The 21,816-nt window shown below is 36.9% G+C and overlaps 1 protein-coding gene across 1 annotated transcript in view; it reads right to left on the bottom strand.

Annotated features, from left to right (window-relative positions):
- ALB (albumin) overlaps positions 1–21,816 on the bottom strand; it is a 96,998-nt gene that overhangs the window by 17,329 nt on the left and 57,853 nt on the right. The gene's annotated exons all lie outside the window — the stretch shown is intronic.

Genomic DNA, 21,816 nt, shown 5'->3' on the forward strand with positions numbered 1-21,816 from the left:
TGTGCTGGGCCTCTGGGCAGCACACAGGGAGCTACAGGAGCTGCAGGGCCAGAGCAATGCAGAAGACAGCAGTCAGAGCAAAATCTCAGGTCCTGGGTGCCAGAGGGAAACCAGTGCCTGCAGCCAGGGGAAGGAAGCCCTATTCTTGCATTGGGCCTCTAGTTGTATTACTAATGCTCAAAATTAGCCTTTGTCATGCACACCTATACTTTGTACATATGTTTCATTTAATAAATTAAAAGAATAATATTTGTTTCTCCACCTACTTTGCACTGTAATATCATATTGTATTACAATAATAAAGAGGGGAAATCAGGCCCTAACTGGTTTGGCTCAGTGAATAGAGGATCAGCCTGTGGACTGAAGGGTCCCAGGTACAATTCCAGTCAAGGGCAGATACCTTGGTTGTGAGCACATCCCCATTATGGAGGTGTGCAGGAGGCAGTTGATCGATGTTTCTCTCTCATCAATGTTTCCAACTCTCTCCCTCTCCCTTCCTCTCTGTAAAAAAATCAATAAAATATATATTTTTAAAAAGAGGAAAAACCAAAAAAAAGTCATTCATGATTTTAGAAGCTGATGATGGATTTTCCTATGTTCCGTGAAGATCCCATAGTTCTCAAACATAAAAATCAAAACTCTTGAATCTTTCCCTGCATACCAATAAGGTGTATTCCTTGTGCATATCATTATTAAAGATTAATAAATGGTTATAAAGTTAAAATGTTTTATTCTTAATACTATCTTCATGCTTAAAAATCTATCTTAATTAATAAGAAATGCTTTAACATTTGCATTTTGTGAACTTCTAAAGTAAGAATTCAAACATTTTTTCTACTGGGCAAATGTATTCTATACTGAGAAGAATAAAAAAATAAATGTTAGTGATTTATAGATACACTGTTCTTCAAGCTTTTGATTTTTATAAAGTATTACATATAGTAGTACATATATCTCCTTTTGTTTTCCCCTTTGACCTTCCTCCTGTCGCCCCTACCCACTGTCGCATGCCCTCATTCCACACCCCCAGTGTCTTGTGTCCATTGGTGTGCTTATATGCATGCATACAAGTCCTTTAGTTGATCTCTCTCCCCCACCCCCGCAACACTCCCAGGCCTTCCTGCTATAAATTGACAGTCTGTTCAGTGCTTTACTGCCTCTGTATCTATATTTTTATTCATTAGGTTATAATGTTCTTTATTTTCCAAAAATGAGTGAGATCATGTAGTATTTTTCTTTCATTGCCTGGCTTATTTTACTTAACGTAATGCTCTCCAGGTCCATCCATGCTGCTGCAAATGGTAATAATTCATTCTTTTTTATATTAGTGTAGTATTCCATTGTGTAGATGTACCATAGTTTTCTAATCCACTCATCTGTTGATGGGCATTTAGGCTATTTCCAAATCTTAGCTACAGTGAATTGTGATGCTCTGAACATAGGGGTGCATATATCCTTTCTGATTAGTGTTTCTAGTTCCTTGGGATATATTCCTAGAAGTGGGATCACTGGGACAAATGGGAGTTCCATTTTTAGGTTTTTGAGGAAACTCCATGCTGTTCTCCACAGTGGCTGCACCAGTCTGCATTCCCACCAGCAGTGCATGGGGGTTCCTTTTTCTCAGCATCCTGGCCCACACTTGTGGTTTGTTGATTTGTTGATAATAGCCATTCTGACAGGTGTGAGATGGTACCACATTGTTGTTTTGATTTGCAACTCTCAGATAATTAGTGACTTTGAGTATGTTTCCATATGTCTCTTGGTCTTCCTTCTCTCTTCTTTTAAAAAGATTATATTTAGGTCCGTTGCCCATTTTTTTATTGGATCATTTATCTTCCTTTTATTGAGTTGTATAAATTCCCTGTAGATGTTGGAGATTAAACCTGTTCTTCAAGCTTTTAAATTCTTATGTTAACCAAGGACTCTGGCATGAGAATAAATGCATATATTTTAACCAAGAGTTATAAACATGGCTTACAGAATCTAGTTTTTAAGTAAGTAGGAAATGAGCTCCAGTGATTTTTAAATGTTTTCCATTTTATGGGAAAATAGTTAAGAAAATTGCTTCTTATGGAAAGAATAGTAGTGCACTGATCATTTAGAAGAGAAAAAAAATGCCTAATTGAAATATAAATATAACTTGGAATTAAACCTGAGTTTTTAACCCTTTGTCCTTTGTTTTCCATTCATTTTGACAGGATGAAATTGGCATAGTATTGAAGCAGATGAAATATCTCTTTGGACCAGTCCCCCACTTCTTTGTATTGCGAATCATAACCTTAAACCTGCACTCTCCTACTACCATGGGATTCCTGAAGCTTCTCAGCAAGTCCTTCAAACCAGGTTCCTCTCCAACTGGCCATCTTCTTGGTTCAGCCTTTATGTGGTCCCCTTCTATGATAGACTACTACTTCTGAGTCACCTTCTCTTAGGAAAAAGTGAAACATATGCATAGAATGTGACAGCAATATCTAGCAATAGCTAGTGTTTTAATAGACAACCTCTCAACTCAAAAGTCTTTAGAAAATAGCAGAAACTGGTTTGGCTCAATGGATAGAGTGTTGGCTTGGGGACTGAAGGGACCTGGGTTTGATTCTGGTCAAGGGCATGTACCTTGGTTGTGGGCATATCCCCAGTAGGGGGTGTGCAAGAGGCAGCTGATCGATGACTCTCTCTCATTGATGCTTCTCTCTATCTCTCTCCCTTACTCTCTATACAAAATCAATATATTTTTTAAAAAGTCTTTAGGAAATAGGGGAAATTTGATTTCATTTGGCGAGAAAAATAAAAACATGGAAATCTTTCCTTAACATTCTCCCTACTGTACTATAGATATATGCAGATCTTACCTATCCATGAAGGGCCTGGGCTGTTTAAAAAAAAAAAAAAAAAAAAAAACAGAAGGTAGAAAAACAAAAAACTATTAAGCATTAAACTAACCAATTGAACATGGTAAGAGATTTAATATTTACTTGTGAAAATACATTTCTCATTAAAAAAAAAAAAAGTTTAAAAATGAATTGTTCAGCCGAGACCGGTTTGGCTCAGCGGTAGAGCATCGGTCTGCAGACTGACGGGTCCCAGGTTCGATTCCGGTCAGGGGCATGTACGTTGGTTATGGGCACATCCCCAGTGTGGGGTGTGCAGGAGGCAGCTGGTCGATGTTTCTCTCTCATCGACGTTTCTGGCTCTCTATCTCTCTACCTTCCTCTCTGTAAAAAATCAATAAAATATATTTTTTTAAATGAATTGTTCAAAATGTATGGAATGTGCATAAACATATCTCATGCAAATTAAAAATTATGATGTAATCTAAATATCAATGTTTCTCTCATCACCCTCCATAAGTCATCCCCCATCCCAATATTTCTTGCATTAGTAAGAAATAAAAAATATGCTGAAGATCTGAATATCCCCTAGCAGGAGGCTCCCATTTCTGCCTTTTCTCATGTTCACTGGGCCTCTGGGATTTACATCTAACTCCTCTCAAATATATTAACCATTTACTTCAAATTTATCTCAGCTCTTAATCTGCAGCTTAATGCAACTCCATGTCAATTTCTAGCTCCAAACTCAAACATGCAGATCTGTATATACCTCCACAGCAATAGTATATTTTTAAGTATATTTTTACCGATTTCAGAGAGAAAGGGGTGGGGAGAGAGAGAGAAATAAACATCATTGATGAGAGAGAATCATTGATCGGCTACCTCCTGCACACCCCCTACTGGGGATGGAGCCTGCAACCAGAGCTTGTGCCCTTGACTTGAATCCAACCTGGGACCGCTCAGTCTGCAGACAGATGTGCTAGCCACTTGCCAAACCGGCTAGGAATGAATTGAATTATTTGTAAGGATTTTCTATCTTGAACAGCCTATGCTTCCCTATTCCCATGTTACAGTCTTTTGAAATGAGAAAAGGACCTGGCTGGTAGAATAACTATAAAGATACCCCCTGCTTTTCAACAGTTCACATTTCCCCACTTGGCTCTTACAAAAACAAAACAAAAAAACAAACAAACAAACAAAAAAACTACGTTAGTACCTGGTTTGTTTGTTTGTTTGTTTTTCATTATTATTTTAACATATCACTCTGATATGTTTTCATTGATTTTAGAGAGAGAGGGAAGGAAAAAGAGAGAGAGAAAATAATCAGTTGCCTCCTGTATGCACCCGATCTCGGGTATAGAACCTGCAACTTAGGTATGAGCCTTAATCAGGAATCGAACCCACAACCTTTATATGTAGGGGAAGATGCTCCAACCAACTGAGCAACCCGAGCAGGGCAGTATCTGGGGTTTATAACAAAAAGAAATCTTTAAAGGATTTTTACTTTTACAACAAAAATTATGAAAACTGAAACGGCGGTCAGCATGTTTTGCAGGGAGCCCTTATACAGGTAGCACATACCCCAGCAAAGAGAGGGGCCCTTCAGCTCCTTCCTCAGGAACTGCACTCAGCATCTCAGCATCAAGTCTCACCACTTTGAACTGTGTCTGTGAGCATCTGTGCTTTATCCAGACTTATTTTGTGCATCCGTTAGCAAGATGTGTCCTAAGGTAACAGAAAAGCCTAAGAGAGCTAATAGGGGTGTTTTGTTTAGCTTACAACTGAGTATAATTAAGCATTTCAATCCTAGTGAGCAAAGTAAATACTGCATGTGTTGAATTTGGGGTCTGAGATCACTCAAGAATTTCTTCCATACAAATTATGGTAATTGCTTCTTTGCTTTACACTATTTCAGCTTACAAAAGATTTTGTAAGAAATATTTACTTCTGAATAGCAAGGAGAAACCTGTATCAAGTCAGGGAATTGATAACCAAATTTGAGAATTTGTTCATTGCTGAGCTGCCCAATGGATCCTTAGGCATTATTCTCTACCTAGTTCAGGTTAACATTTTTTTTTAATAAAAAAGTAATTTAAACTTCTAAACTACATAAACAAAATGGCACTTTCCCAAATTCTTTCATTGTTTTTCCAATAAAAAATATGACTAATGCCCAGAATCCATGCTTTATATAAGTTAACAGAAAAAACAGCATATTCTATAAACATATAAATTGAAATTAATGCTAGTAACTCCTTTCCATAATGATAGCTACAGATCAAAGATAAATATACTTCTGAGAATTTAATAGTTCTTAGTTTATTCTTTTTCAATATTTTCCTGAATATAATTAAATAGACTTATTACCTTAAATGAGTTTAATTTAAAGTTACAAAATTTAACTTTTAAAACCTCTTGTCAAATAATAAAAGTTGCCTGCCAGCGTGGCTCAGTGGTTGAACATTGACCTATGGTCACGATTTGATTCCCTGTCTGAGGTGCATGTTAGAGGCAGCCAATCAATGATTCTCCCTCATTATTGATATTTCTATCTGTCTCTCCCTCTCTCTTCCTCTCTGAAATCAATTAAAAATATATTTAAAAGCAATAAAAGTTGTGTAGCTAAAATATCCCTCTGTTAAACTTCAGTGGAACTAGTTTAGAAAGTTTTCATTAGAAGATAATATTTTTTCTCCTGATGTCTTCTAAATTAAAATTTACTTGATATTTTTTAATCTTCCAGTGCCAGTCTTCAGCTGAAAATTCTCTGTCCTGCCACCCAGCTGAGCCTTGGAATGTAATTCTTAAAATTCCTGTCAGTTTTTCAGGAACCTATGTAGGGGCTAACATCAAGAAATGAATTATTTTATTCAAAAAATTTATAACTTCAAGAAATATATCAAATAAATAATTGACTTGTGTTTTGTGTTTTTAAAATTCACCTCTAGCAAAATTATGATAAGCTATATAAGTAAATATTTTCAAAATAATTTTTAAATATTATTACTTCATATATGAGCATTAAGTTTTTAAATTAGTTTTCCATTATATAGACATTGAAAAGAACAAAATTCTATTAGAGTAATATTTATAGCTTTGAAGGTTTTGTTGGCAAAAAAAAAGCTCATTTAATAATGTGATGCCAAAATAATGAATTCAAACAACAGAAAGAAGTCATTTCAATGGCATGATGTTAATAATGGCACTCTCTTTCCAAATGCTTCTGATTCACAATTGTGAGATATTCAGTGTATTTAACAACAATAGTTTAAATTACTAGATTAAATATACAAAATTGCTATTTCTCTTCCATTTTTATTATTATATTTACATTAGACAGTTATGCATCCATTAAAATTATATAAATTCCTCTTCACTATTTAAAAGTAAATAATGGTTATTGATGAGTCCAAATGTCTCTCGGCTGTCACATGGGAAAATAGTCAAAAATACATATCAAGAATGATGAGATCCAAAAGCAAATATTGTCTTGGCATCAACAAACTCACTATTTATTTAAGAACACCGGTGTTCTTGCTGACAAGGCACAATCCAGCAAACAGTGTTTTATGTTTATTTTAAGTAGCACCATGTAGTTTTCATTCATGCTCAAAGTTTATTGAGTTCCCACTAAATGCCAACCATTTGCTAGGCTGTGAGGAGTACAAAAGTTTAATGAGACACAGTCTCTGACTTCAGTGAGCCAACAATCTATTAAGAAGATGGACAGATAAAATGATAATTCTAATGCAATAAAATAAGTTACCATGCATGTAGAATACAAGGTTTCCTGGAGTGGTAAAGAAGTAATAGTGGAGAAGCTCTAAATCCAAGGGCAATCTAATGCATAAATAAAATATGTAGGCTCTAAACTCTGTAGTTACCTATGCAATTCAACCAATGGTAAAACTTCAAATTTGCATTCTTTATATTCATTTTTGCTTGTGAAGGAACATTGACTGAAGAAGTGGTATGAATAGGGGAAGTACACATATGACCATGTGTAATTTCTAAATATTTGACAAAAGACCAAAAACAGAAAGGAAAAAGGCCTCATTTAAAAGACAATGGGGAGATCCAAGATGGCTGCGCCCAGGTGAACACCTAGCCGCAGCCGCACACAACAATTTCAATAAAATACAACTAAAATATAAAACGGACATTGCGCAGAACTACGGGAAGGTTGACTGACTGGAAATTCTACAGCGAGAAGCAAGGAGAAAACCAGAAGGAGGTGCGGAGGAGCTGGAAAAGCCCAAGGTACGGAGACGTGGTGTGCGGAGAGGACGGAGCCGGAGAGGAGGGAGGCAGAGTGCCTGGCGGGCGTTCCCTAGCGGAAAGGAGATAAAACTCCGACTGTGCTGGGCCCCTGACTGCTCTGAACCCAAGTTCTAGGCCAGACCCCGGGGACTCAGGCTCAGCCATAGGGAGCCGGGCTGTAAGGCGGAACCCCGGGGAAAGGCGAAAGGAGGTCCCGGAGGCGCGCACACTGCGCAGAGAAGGGACGGTCAGCTGTGCCGCGGGATTGCCCTGTCGGGAAGGAGACTGGGGCTCCAGACTGCTCTGAACGCCACCTCCAACTCCACTTCCAACTGAACTAAACCCCAATTCCGGGCTCATTGTGGGAGAGCATAGACTGTTTGGCAGCAGGCAAAAATCGAGGGCACCTTTCTCTCAGAGGCGCCGGCAGAGAGCACTGAAGGACCCACATAGGGCAGGGCTGACGGAAGCCAAAGCTGCAGGCTCCACCCTGAAACCCCGTCCCATCTGTAACTGTGAAATGCGACAACAAAATAGATCACAAACAAAAGAAATGGAGGACAAAAAGCGTCTGGATATAGAGTTCAAATCTACGCTTATAAGGTTTTTCAAGAATTTCCTAGAAAAGATGGATAAGACCTATGAGGACATGAAAAGAGATCAACTAGAATTAATAAGGAGTCAACAAGAAATGATAAGGGATCAACAAGAAATGATAAGGGATCAATAAGAAATGATAAGAGATCAACAAGAAATAAAGAATACATTGTCTGAAATAAAAAAATATTTTACTGAGTCCTAAAAACAGAAGGGAAGATCGCAAGAATCAAGTCAAAGATTTGGAACATAAAGAGCCAGAAGACACTCCTCCACAGAAGCTAGAAGGCAAGAGAATCCAGAAAATTGAAGATAATGTAAGAAACCTCTGGGACAACTTCAAGCGAACCAACATCAGAATTATGGGGGTCCCAGAAGATGAGAGAGCAAGATATCGAAAACATACTGAAAGAAATAGTGACAGAAAACTTCCCCCACCTGGTGAAAAAATTAGACTTACAAGTCCAGGAAGCACACAGAACTCCAAACAAAAGGAATCCAAATAGGACCACACCGAGACACATCATTATTAAAATTCCAAGAGCAAAAGACAAAGAGAGAATATTAAAAGAAGCAAGAGCAAAGAAGGTTGTAACCTATAAAGAAGCACCTATACGATTGTCAGCTGACTTCTCAACAGAAACCATGCAGGCCAGAAGGGAATGGCAAGAAATATTCAAGGTGATGAATAGCAAGAACCTACAGCCAAAAATAATCTACCCAGCAAAGCTATCACTCAGAATCGAAGGCCAGATAAAGAGCTTCACTAATAAAAAAAAAAAGCTAAAGGAGTTCATCACCGCCAAACCAGAATTATATGAATTGCTGAAGGGGGTTCTTTCAGAAGAGAAAGTAAACAAAGATAAAAATTATGAACAACAAATACGTAACTATCAACAAGTGAATCTAAAAACCAAGGAAATTAAAAAAATCTGATGAACAATATTAACTGTTGAATATAATAGAATCAGAGGTATGGAAGGGGAGTGAACTGATAATTCTTGAGGAAAAGGGGAGAGGGGGGTGTGGGAAGAGACTGAACATAAACTGTGCACCTATGGATGAGGACAATGGGGAGAGGGGAAAGGGCAGAGGATGGGGTGGGAACCTGGTGGAGGAGAGCAATGGTGGGGGGGGAGGGGAAGGAACATTTGTAATAATATGAACAATAAAAACTTATTAAAAAAATAATAAATAAATAAAGCTGACCCCCCCCCCAAAAAAAAAAAGACAATGGTACTTCCTGTAGGAGTAAGAAATAAAGCTGGCAGGCAGAAAAGAAAAGCAAAATGTTCAGTTATTTATATTTTTAGGCAAAGCTAAGAATGGGGATTGTCATTTTAATATTACAAGCCCCAAAGAAAGATATTTGCCCTTGTAGAAAACTACCAAATTTCCATAGGGCTTATCTAAGGTGATTGACCAAGCTGGTAGATCACTCAGTTATACTAGTAAGTGATGAAACAGTATTCCTGATTTAGGCTGCATTTCTTTGTAATACTGTGGTCTTAGTAGTCTGAAAATGCTTCCTGGTTACATGACTTTTAAACTGAGAATTTTTTAAATGGGCATGAGTAATGAGGGAAGAGAATAGCCTTCCTGTCACAGGGGACAACATGTACAAATGCTTAAAGTAAGAAAAAGCATTAAAAAGAAATATTAGACAAAGAGATGAAGGGAAGAAGAGCATGACATGAAACATGATAATAATAAATAAATGGCATTGCACATCATCTTAGCTATATTAAATATTTTGGTCTTTATTCTAAAAACAATGTGAAGTTCAATGTCTTTAATTAGCTCAATAATATCTGATTTGGGGTTCAGAAAGTTATCTGGCTCCAATGTGGTGAAGAGATTTTATAGGGCCAGAGTATATATAGGAAGATTAGATAGAGTAGGGGTGTCGAACTCCATCAGAGAAGGAGCCAAAATCTAAAATCCAGCCTAAATCGCGGCCCGAATGGTTTACTGAACAGTCATAAACTGTCATTGTGATGGAAACGCAGTGGAGTGCAGTGATGACAGCGTTGTGCGGGCCACATTGCAAGGCCTGGTGGGACGGATTTGGCCCGCGGGCCTTGTGTTTGACACATGTGAGATAGAGCACTAATGCAATAGTTCTAGCAAGAGATGGTGAAATTTTGAGCTACATCGATGGTGTAGAAAAGAAGAGAAATGGACAGATTGGAGAGATACTAGGAATGGTACCAAACATAGACCCAGACAAGAGAGCAGAGCTTCTTCCCATGCTTTACAAGGCACTCTCTGGCATCTTCCAGGTATGCTCTATCCCAGAGGGCAAAAAGTCCACAAATACAAGGGTATATGCCCACTAAAACTTGTCTTCCTCCTTTTCTTGACCATGATTCAGGCACCGTGATCCTGGAAGTTCCTGTTCAAATAGCCTTTAAATTTCTTCTTGGGCCTGATAAGCACGCCTTCCATGTGCAGGCCATATCACTGATATATGTACCCCTAGGCCTGAGAAGAGACCAAGAGGCAACTGTTTGGAAGAGCTAGGACACGAGAGATTGTTTCCACATACACCTAAAGGAGGCCCTTTCATAGTACATGATGGAGCCCATGGTAACCAGAGAGACGAGATGGGCCAGGGGTGGGGGCTGGATCTCCCCCATGAAATAAAATTAGTAGTACTCGATGGGCTAAAAAATGGGTGCTAAGAAAAGTAGAGATGATTTCTAGCCTTCTGCCTTGTATAATTCAATGGTTGTGGTATGACAAAAACCAGAGCTACATAGAAAGATCATTAGCATGATTTAGACATGTTTGCTTGTAAGAATCTTTGACACCTTTGAGACATCTAAGAAGAAATGTCATATTGTTAGTTATAGACACACAATCTAGAGGTCAGAGGTAAAGCCAAAGAATATTATCTATTATCTCTTCCAAGAAATTTGATGAGCATGGGGCAACTGAAGGGAGTTTAGAATCAATGAACACTTTTCCTTGTGAGCAGATAGAAGGAAGTATGAAGGGTTCTACTAATGGTGGCTTCTATGTTCTCTGTAAAGTGTATGATGGAACACTAAGAAAGAAGACTTGGAGTTGAATGTTTGAGGAAACTGGAAAAAAATAAATATTTACTTGCAAAGTGAGGGCAAGCAGTGAGCAGAGACATTGTCATGGGCTAAACTAAAAAGTCAGAAAACACTCTCTGTGGCACTCACCTTCTTCTCCAGCCTTTCACTGCCCTCAGCATACCTCAAACCCACATCTTAGACTCACCCCAGCACTATTCTTCTCTCAGGTGCCCCAAGCTCACCACTAGGACCTGCTTTAATTCTATGTGCTCCTCTCTGCACACCCCGTGCCAGAACTGTCATTTCTAAATTTGCAGGCAAAGACAAGTAGGTGTTACTCTGTTTCCTACAGAAACAACACCTAACCTCCATAGAAAAAGGGGCAATTTAGAAAGGACTGCTGATCTGACAGTGAATCCCTAATGAGTGGGATCTCAGACATAAGAAACTGAAGAGAAAAATCGGAGGCATTTGTTCTAAGGTTCTTCAATCTCACCAAGTAGGTCGCTGGGGCAGAGGTTAAAGACCCTTGTAAATAACCATTAGGGCCTGAACTTTGATGCTTGAACCTTGTAATCTCTATTTGATTGGTAAGGAACATTTTCTCTCTTCTTTTTTTGGATCATTGTGGTTGTTAGATAAATGTTTACTCTGAAATGTTACAATTTATGTCCCACATCCTCAAAATAATAATATTCTTGAAGATATAAACCATTCTTTCACTAGATCCATTGAATGGCTTGGATATAGGAGCCATTCTAAACTTCAATTGACTGCCAGCTTAGTTTGACTGATCAAGAGGTAACTACGGCCATGAGCAACTTGATATTGTGTGTCCTTCCATATTTTTCTTTTCTCATTAAAATGAAGTCTGGGAATTCGTTTAGTTAGAAAAATAAAGTGGAGGTAAGGGGACTAACAGAAACTGACTTCCTTCAATCCTGACCAACTAAAGAGACTAGAAAGCATTCTAGCCTTTGGGCATTTGCGGTTTACAATGCTATGTATCCCAACAGCCACATCCATTGCCCAAAATTGCCCAAAATGCTGCTCAGTTCTTAGCAAGGGCCATATGGCTGGCACTTCTTTGCTCTCCCCATCTCAATTCAAGTCCCAAACCAATATTAATTCCTATTTATATTCTTTTATATTCAGGTTGAGTGAGTAAGCAAAAGAAGTGTTTAAAGAGATAAAACATGAAAATTTTTTCAATGACTCAACCACTTAAGTGAAGCACATTCACCTGTAGAGAAAATTACTCATGGCCACTAACCACGTAGGTACAATTTCTTCCTCTTCAGCCAAATCAAACTGGCAACTACAATAGCCTAAATCAGTCCATTTAAAGGTTATTATTTGGTTCATTCTGAGTATACTTTAAAACTATGAGCATATTCCTAGGAAGTATCCAATATGGAATGTGTCTTCAGAGATGGGAAGGAGAGAGTATGGTTAACATTACTTTACTCAATAGGAAAAATCTGGTGAAAATATACATCAACACAGACATCCTTATTTTCAAACTAAAACGTGTTTTTATAGGAAAAAATAATTATTAGATTACATGCTATTTCTTTCTAATGGTTTCCATACCCTGGAGTATGTCTAGTTTATTCATGTGTTGGAATCTCTCTGTAGCTATGATCATCTAGAAAAAGTTTCTATATCCTGTTAATATAAACTTATTTTCTTATGCCATATGACACAATCTAAAATATATATTAGCCTTGACTCTTATTTTCAGAAATCTCAAGCTCTTTATTTATAGAAATTTCTAAAACAAGCTCCTTGTTTCCAAAAAATCTCTAAAGCACACCTACAACAGTAAGATCCCAATTTTCAAGTATTTTTTATCAGTTTTTAATCAGTATCATGAAATAAATTTAGTGTCTTATGACAAGTACATTTTTATTAGCAAAATAAAATGAATAGAATTGATCAGAGCACATTGAGTATAATAGTGTAAGTATCACCCTGGCCAGTTTGGCTCAGTTGAATGGGTGTTGTCTCATGCACAAAAGGTTGCTGGTCTGATTCCTGGTTAGGGCACAAGCCCTGGTTGCAGATTTGATCTTTGGAAGGGGCATGCAGAAGGCAGTTGGTCAAAGTCTCTCTCTATATATAGATAGATAGATAGATAGATAGATAGATAGATAGATAGAATGTAAAAATAAATGCAGGAATGGTCTCAATAGCAAAACCTTCTTTCTCATTCACATAAAAGTTCCCTTCATTAAGTGGGTAATATTCATGGTGAGACTTTTGAAAATTTCCAAAATATAAGACAACACTAAAGGTGAGAAGACTCTACATGATACTATAAGGCCATCTCCATGTTTCTCAGCATGCCAAGTTCATTTCCAAAACAAAAGTCTCTCTTTATTAGGTTGTCTCCTACCATGAAGACTCCCTCCTATTTTCAACCTATCTAAACCCTCCTCTTCTTCGGAACACACCTCAGAATCTTCTCTCGCCCAGGCTTACCTTCTCCTCACTCACTTCCAATATCTCTGCTACTTTGTTTTAGTTCTTCGTCAGATCTCTTGGATTTTAGGGTTGTAAAGTACCCAGCTCTGTCAAATTTAGGATTATTGTAAGGGATCTTACACATTCCTGCAATATAGTAGGAGCTCCATAAATGTAAGTTGAATAGACAAGTGAATGAATAAACAAACAGATCAACAGTATCCAGCCTGGAGTTCATCAACTCCTTGATAGCCATGAAAGCATAATGAAAGTCTGTGAGCTTATTGTTAATATTTCAAAAATAATAACCATAGAAATTTTTCATTTAGTCATGATGAGGCTATTAACACTCAAGTGCCTTTATATTAGCTTAGAACTATATCAACTCTACTAGGTGTGTCAGGAGGAAAATGACAAACATTTATAAAGTTATTTAATAAACATTTATAAAGTACTTAAATGTGTCAATCCCTGTTCTCAGCAGTGCTCTGCATTAGCTCATTTACTCCTCAAAACAACCTTATGGGGGCAGCACTGTTATTATCTCTATTTTACAACTGAGGAAACTGAGGTTAAGGTAAAGTAACTGAAATTATAATTTGGCCAAGGTCAGTAGTGAGCAATAAAGCAACAATTAAGAACTCAGGCAGCAATTTCCTTATATTAAAATATATATATTAGCATTGTCAGTGGAAATATTTTTTCTTGTATTTGAGCTGCAGAACATAACATGAGGATGGACCCTCTTTGTCTTATGCTTTATTCTTTGTTCTCCTGAAGTAATATCTCCAAGTGTCCTAGAGACCTTGCTTTTTCCCTCCCTGTAACAATCCAGAGGCTACAGCAGCAAGAGAGATAGTTGGTAGAGATGGCAGTACAAGCTGGAGAGGAAAATAGACACTGGCAGCCAGGTTAGGAATGAGGCACTAAAACATCCATGAATATTTCAAATTTCACATAATCTGACAATAAATGAAATCAGAATCCACTCATTTACATTATTTTTTCTAGTGTTTAAAGGAGTCAAAGTTTTAAAATATTTTAACTGTCAATGGTTTACTTTGCCACGTCTAGAAGACATGTAGCAAGCACACTCTTTCATAACTTTAAAAGCAAAGTCCTTCTAAGGCACACAAAGACCTGCTGTTCCTCGGAAGATGTGGTGTGAGTTTGTTTTCAGTTTAGTTGTACTAATAATTGCCCTTTCAAGCTAAGTAAATTAGACGAAATATCCATGGAATTTGTTTGAAGACAGATGGGCTCTCAGATACAAAACTGCTGTGTTAAGCAGAGGCAGAGTGGACTATAATGTACATATAAATGCAAACCTCGTGAAAGTAGCCACCCAAAAAAAACAAGGTATTCGTGGTTCTGAGCACTATTTATATAATAATTTTCTCATGAGATATGCAGCCACTCCATAGAACTGCTACTGCATATTTTTTATTCATTCATTCATTTTTTAATGAATATAAAGTGTCTTTCATGTTTATAGTATCTATAGTAGATACCATATAAGGCATTATCATTCATTAAGAGCAATGATTCAGAAACAGACTTCCCAAGTTTAAACACCAGCCCCATCACCAGCTATATAGAATTGGGCAAGTTAATTCAATTTTTGTCCCTTGGTTTTCTCTCCTCCATATTAGAAATAATGTTATTTATTGGGGTCACTCTGAGGATTAAGTTAATTCATGAACAAGTGATGGCATATATTAACACTCACTGAATTTTAGCTGGCATTGTCATTATTACCATGAGAAAAAAGCAGGCTGGAATCAGCATAGGCTCTTTCCTCAAAAATGTTCAAATGAAATTGCACCAATAGGCACAGATGTAAGAGCACTTAACCAAGAAGGCAAAATAGCACATGGCTAACTGCAGACTGGCCTGTATAGTCTCTAAAGTTGTCCACATAGGGAGGGCTGGAGAGATCTCTGTTGGGCAGGGTGGTCACAGGTGCAACTTAATCAGTATCTTAGAATATCAGTATGACATGGACATTCTCCTATCATCATTATTCAGACCAACTCAGTGTTAATAAACTAGAACTAAATTTTAGGACTGGAAAGATTATTAGAGATAATTGGTTCCATGCCCTTTGCTTAAAGACAAGAATATAAAGGTCAATTAGCCAATCCATCAGCACTTATTTTTTGATAACCTACTATGTGCCAGCCTCCATTCTGTAGGTGCCAGAGATTCAGTAATGAGCAAAATATGCCTAACCCTTGACCTCATGCAGCTGATATTCCAGTGGAAAAGACAACAAATAAATAAGTGAATGTAAATAAACATCTAATTTAATGTACTGTTAAGTTGAAGATAATAAAATCAAGTACTATTAGAGAATGTGACTAGTAAAAGGCAGTAGCTTTCTAAAAGGGTGTCAAAGAAGGCCTGTTTGAGAAAGTGGCATTTCAGTTGAGATCTGAATGATGACAAGGAGACAGGCATATGAGATTGGGGCAGAGAGCAAAGGTCATTTGAAGTAAAAATAAGTCCAACGGCTCTAAGAAGGGATGAGAAGGCCAGGGTGGCAATAGTGCAATGAACAGGGGAAAATAGAAAAAGATGAGATCCAGAGGGAGGCAGAAACTGAGCTCTAGGGATCTCAAGAAGGAGATTGAAATTTATTCTTAAGTAGCAGCATGACAAGATCTAATTCAAACTTTAGAAAGACACTGATGTAACATACCACAGTGGGCAAGAGTGGAGGTAGGAAATCCAGTAGAGTGTGGCAGTGGCAACAACCCAGGCAAGAAATGTTGGTAGTTTAAACTAAGATTATCGCAAAGGAAATGGTTACCAATGGTCAGATTCTGAATATATAGTACTGTCAGCTTTACTGATAAATTAAATGTGATATATGAGGAGGAAAAAGGATGCAATAGTGACTCTTGGGTTTTGAGCTATGCTGGAGCCATTTATGGGTAGGGATACAGGAGAGGAAGGTGAGGAATGATATACCAGATTTAAGGAAGATAATTAGTAGGTCTGTTTGGCCTTATTATGTTTAAAATATGTCAGACATCTGGTAGAAATGTCATGTTGTTCAATCCATGAATCTAAAATTCAGGGGAGTGGTTCTAGCTATGAGTAAAAAATTGAAAAACTAGATCACATAGATATATTTAAACATTGGTGTGTTTAAAGCCCTGGATTTAAATGATATTATCTGATCACTTCAGAAGAGATTGTAGACAGAGAATAAATGGATGCCAAGGACAGAACTACAACATATAGGGAGGGTCTTGATGGTGGAGGAAGAGCCACAGAAACCTATTGGCAAGGAGAAGCTATGAAGTAAGAGGAAAACCAAGAGTGTCTGTGTTGTAGAAGTCTAAGAAAATAACAATAAAGTTATGTTGCTGGTTAGTAGTAGATAGGACTGCTAACTGTATATGTATCTTAAACACAGCAGAGGCTTATCAGAGGCCTTAAGTTTCTAGTTATTTTATTTCTGTATTACCACCAGTACTTAGTAGAGCTAAATATATGGCAAGTATATGGATAGAACTCATTAAGTAATTACTATGATTAGTTATATATGTATGTGACACATGAAAACCAAAGTAAGGGTAATAAATTTCTATATTTACTATAGTCCCACTGACTTGCAAGTGGATATTTCTGTGTGATATTACTTGGTTATCCTCATGAGCAATAATTGCTTAATCATATCACACTCTCTAAATTTGTGACTCAATACCTATCCTGTTGACCACATCTATATATCTTGACCCTAAGATTTAAATAATCTTGTGCAAAGAATGAAATAGGTTAATAGTTGTGCTTAATTTGGATAAATAGTTCATTCAAAATCTTTCTTGAGAATATACATTGTAGCAGAAACAATTTTGGACCTTTATCAAATGCACAACATTGTGAATATGCACAGTAATGTCTCCCAAAGATTTTATAAATTAAAAAGCCATGAAATCTATAATACAAGACATTAGGCCATGACTTGCTAAATACAGGTGCAAGCAATAAGCAATTTTATGCATTCATAGTACTTCTAAATTTTAATATGTAGAGATAGCCAACCTCTTAAACTTTATAACCACCCGTAACCACAGTTAATTATTTTTCCATACAAAAAAAGCATCTTGAAGAAATTTTCAGCATATTAAAGAATGAATTCACTAAAAATGTTTAAACAATAATATCAGACCATCCACCACATTCAAGGCCATTGACTCAATATTTTATACTTTAACCCTTTACCACAGATAATTTGCAAAACACAGGAAGACAGCAAATACTTTACAACTCTAATCAACAAAGAGTGAACTATGTCCATGGAAAAGTATACTTTGGGCAAATGAATTACAGAAAGTCCACACAGAGAATGACCTCCCTGGATGTGGAGAGAAAGAGAAATGCTGAATCCTGCAGATTTTGTTATCAGTCTGGGAGACCTCATGGGCAGAAATTCAACAAATAAGTCCCACTTTCATATTCAGATAGAGAAGCCACTAAGCTCACAGTCTGCCTGAATGTGATCCTCCTTCCACACAGGTTTACCTCTTGCCATTTGCCAGGTTTTGCCATTAAACAGTTACTTAACTTCTGTATGCCTCAATTATAAATTGGGAACATGAGTTTGTTTTAAGGAATCAGTGATTTCATACATATGACTGGATAGTACCAGGCACATAGTAAATATAAAATAAATGTTGGTTATTATATCTACTTTAGTGTTATTATATGTTGTAAGAACACAAGTAAATGTATGTGTGGTACTTATGGTGGAGGGCAGGGGTGAGGAGAGATTAACCAGGGAATGTATATGCAAATATGCATAGCCCATGGACAATAGTGTGGTGAAGTCCTTGGAAGGGGCCCGTGCAGATTGGAGGGGGTCATGGGGGAAAATACTTTCAACAATAAATATAAATTTTATAAAAATACAATGAAAAAAACAAGCAAACAAATTGGAATGAAGAATCCAAGAAATTCAAAAAACAGAATATACTTTAGGTAAAGAGAGAATACACATGCCCACTTACTTATATCCAGTTCTTCATGACACTTGCGCTGGTAACTCCAGAAAGTATCAATATTTGCAAGACTAACCTGTACACTCTCTAAAGAACCTTTACATTTCCCCTGTAATTAAAATCTTTTAATGATACAGTTAAAAGCTGCCAAAATTAACCTGGAATCCCTAAAGGGAAAAAAATGTCAAAAAAAAACTCTAGAAGTTTTTATTTTATTTTATATCTGCACAATAAGCACCTAGAATAGTAATGAGCACCTAGCAGAATTCTGATATAAGGAGTCAGTTCTGAATTCTGCCACTAATGTGCTATGACCTTGGATTGAATTACATCTCTATCTCAGTTTTATAGCTCCTACTGTAAGAAATAATAGTTACTATGTATTATTCATAAGTTTCCTCTGGTGTTAAGCACTATTTAAATTTTTTAAGTGAATTAAGGCTCACAGTTAAATGGTCCCTTTTTATCATTTTCCAAAACATCACAGGAAAGATACTTTCTCTAAAGATCTTTACCTTCCATTTTAATTCAACAATAAAGAATGATTTAGGACCTCCTTCTTTAGATGAGAATTCCCAATTTTTTTGGAATTGACAGTACAGTCCATGGATATTTACCAAATGAACTTAAGATGACCTGTCCCCACAAACTAAAATACCAGGATCTTTGTGATGGGGTAACATTTCTTGATCTAGTAAATTATCTTTCTTCAGAAAATGTTGCATTGAGTAATTAGTCCATTCTGTGCTAACTGCTTTGGAGAAAAAATGTAAAATTAAGGAAAGCATGAACAAAGGGTTCCTTTTTATCTTTGCTTCTAAAACTTAAACTCTTAGAGGAGCTGACGGTATTCCTAAGATAGACAAACATTTTGGGAGAAATACTTGGGGGAGATCAGAGGATATGAGAAGAGACTAGAGTAATCCCAGAGACTGAGAGTTAGACATGGAGGGAGTAATAAGATATGGTTCCTGGAGGTCAGAGAGGAAGGCTTGTCTGACAGACTCTCTTTTTCTTATATAGCATAGGAAAGGTTAAAAAAAAATTATCTTGTCGGGGGGTAGCATGTTCTATTCCAGGAAGGGCTGTGGGAGGGGGCAAGACCCCAGGAAAGAAATTATTGTGGCATGTCTTTTTTTATATATATTTTATTGATTTTTTACAGAGAGTAAGGGATAGGAATAGAGAACTAAAAACATCGGTGAGAGAGAAACATCAACCACCTGCCTCCTGCACACTCCCTACCGGGGTTGTGCCTGCAACCAAAGTACATGTCCTTGACTGGAATCGAACCTGGGACCCTTCAGTCCACATGCTGACACTCTATCCACTGAGCCAAACCAGTTTCAGCTGTGGCATGTCTTAAGAAGCCCCAACCTTGGCAGGTTTATAGAGATAGAGAGAAGCAATGAAATTATTCCAATATTCCCAAGCTTGGTATAGGAGAAAAAGAGAATTTGAACAGAACTGAAGGGTTGCCAATAAGATGGACGGGCATCTCATAGGCAAGCTACATGAAGAAAGAACAGAGGGCCAGCTGGGCAGTAATTCACATCTTGGCAGATAACTATATAAACAACTAAGAGGCGAATGGACCCTTCACCCCACAGGTTGACAACCATGTCATGTCTTAGCCAACTCAGAGAAAGCAAGGAGACCCCAAATTGATGAAGATGAAAATGAACTGAATTTGATTTACAAAATTTAAGGAAAGTTGCATTCTTACATAACTGCTTTATATACAAAACATACATATACACACGCACCTACATGTATTGATATATAAGTATATTCAAACTAATTTTGCTTTGAAAATGTATCTATGTTCTACCAAATTTTTGGCAAACCCAGGAGTTTCATAAATGCTTAATATAGTATATCAAGACCCAGAATAGCATATATGTGAAAATAATGATTTAAATAAATTATTCAGGTTCATTTCCTCTATTATTTATAAATTAAACAATTCTATGAGAATAATGCATATTTAAGTATTTTCAGAAGAAATAAGATTTAAGTGCCATTTTCAAAGTTCACTCATTTTGGTTTCATCATCAGTATCTCACAATGAACATTTGTTCAATTTCTAGCCACAATATTATATATATGCTCATATTTAATGAATACATATGAAATTTACCTTATTTTATTTTTATTTTTATTTTATTTTTATTTTATTTTTCCATCACCATTTTATCAATAAATGTTATAGTGATTGTCTTTAAACAATGAAAACTATTTCTGATTAAATCATGTCTCTCTTTTTATTTCACTGTTTTATTCATAGAATTTAATTATATGCCAGCAAGTAATGTAAAGAAATATTAAGATCATCTTGATATATATTATGCTCTTTGAAGTAATCATTGTTTTATTCAATCCTTCCACAAATGTTTACTGAGTGTAGGTGATTGACTGACATATGGTAAAGCACAATAAATATTTGTAGTGGATGAAAGAATAAGTGAGTGACTGACTCCACATCTTTATATCTTCAAGAGACAAGTCTCCAGGAGATTAGGCTGGGTAGCATCAGTAAGTGGAAATGAGCCTTTACTCCCAAAAAGAAGCACTTAAAAAGAACTTATGAGAGACCAGTCCCTGTTGAAAGCACTTGACACATTTGCAAGCATTTAATCCTCACAGCTGAGCCAGGTACTATTATTATGCCCACTTAACAGATGAAGATCTTGAAGTATCAGGTTAAGTAGATTAATTTATTTAAGGGTGCTCTTAACCACTCCACAGAGCTGCATACCTAAGGATCATGGGACCCACCGATTATTTCAGACTCACAGAACTCCCCCAGGTTCCCTACACCTTAGCCAAGGTCGGGGGCAGGGTTGGCCGTATGTGGGCTGTTGACCATATGAGTGCTAGAAGGAAGTGTGACTCAAAACTCCTGCTGCAAATTTGACTTAACTGTGCTTAAAAGTAAATTGTCCTTGGGGGAAAAAAAATTATCATCTTGAAATTCCACTCAACATTTTAATGATATTTGCTGCTTAATTGAAAATGGGGTTCTCATGAGGAAGCAGATCTCTTTTCCTGCCTTCTTATTATTATCTGAATTTTTATTCTGCCTTTTTAAAAATTTATCTTCATTTGTTGAAAATATTACAGATGCCCCTCCATTTTCCCTAGTGACCCCTTCTACGCTGATTCCTGCCCTCTCCCCAGGTCTTTAACCTCTCCCCAGGCCTCACCCCACTACTGTGTCCATGGGTTATGATATATGCACATAAATTCTTTGGTTATTCTCTTCCCACCACACCCCCTCTTCCCTCTGAGATTCCTCAGTCTGTTCCATGTCTCTGGATCTATTTTGTTCCTCAGTTTAGTCTGCCTTTTGAAGGCTACCTGGCTCCTCACTCTTAATTACAAAACAACTCTCACTCTTGACTGTGGGCTCCTGGAGAACTGAGACCCTCCATCTTGATTCTTACTCTATCCCCAGTGAATAGAATACTGGGCTTTCAATAAGTATTTGTTAAATGAGTGAGTAGATATACAACAATGTTTGATGAATTAATTGTAGAACAGGTAAATTTATTTTTAGAAAACAAAGCCATTTTCTTCTGTTTTCTCTTCTGCTAGAAAAACAAATAAATT

The sequence above is a fragment of the Pipistrellus kuhlii genome, unplaced genomic scaffold, assembly GCF_014108245.1.
Source record: "Pipistrellus kuhlii isolate mPipKuh1 unplaced genomic scaffold, mPipKuh1.p scaffold_m20_p_1, whole genome shotgun sequence".
Taxonomy (NCBI): Eukaryota; Metazoa; Chordata; class Mammalia; order Chiroptera; family Vespertilionidae; genus Pipistrellus; species Pipistrellus kuhlii.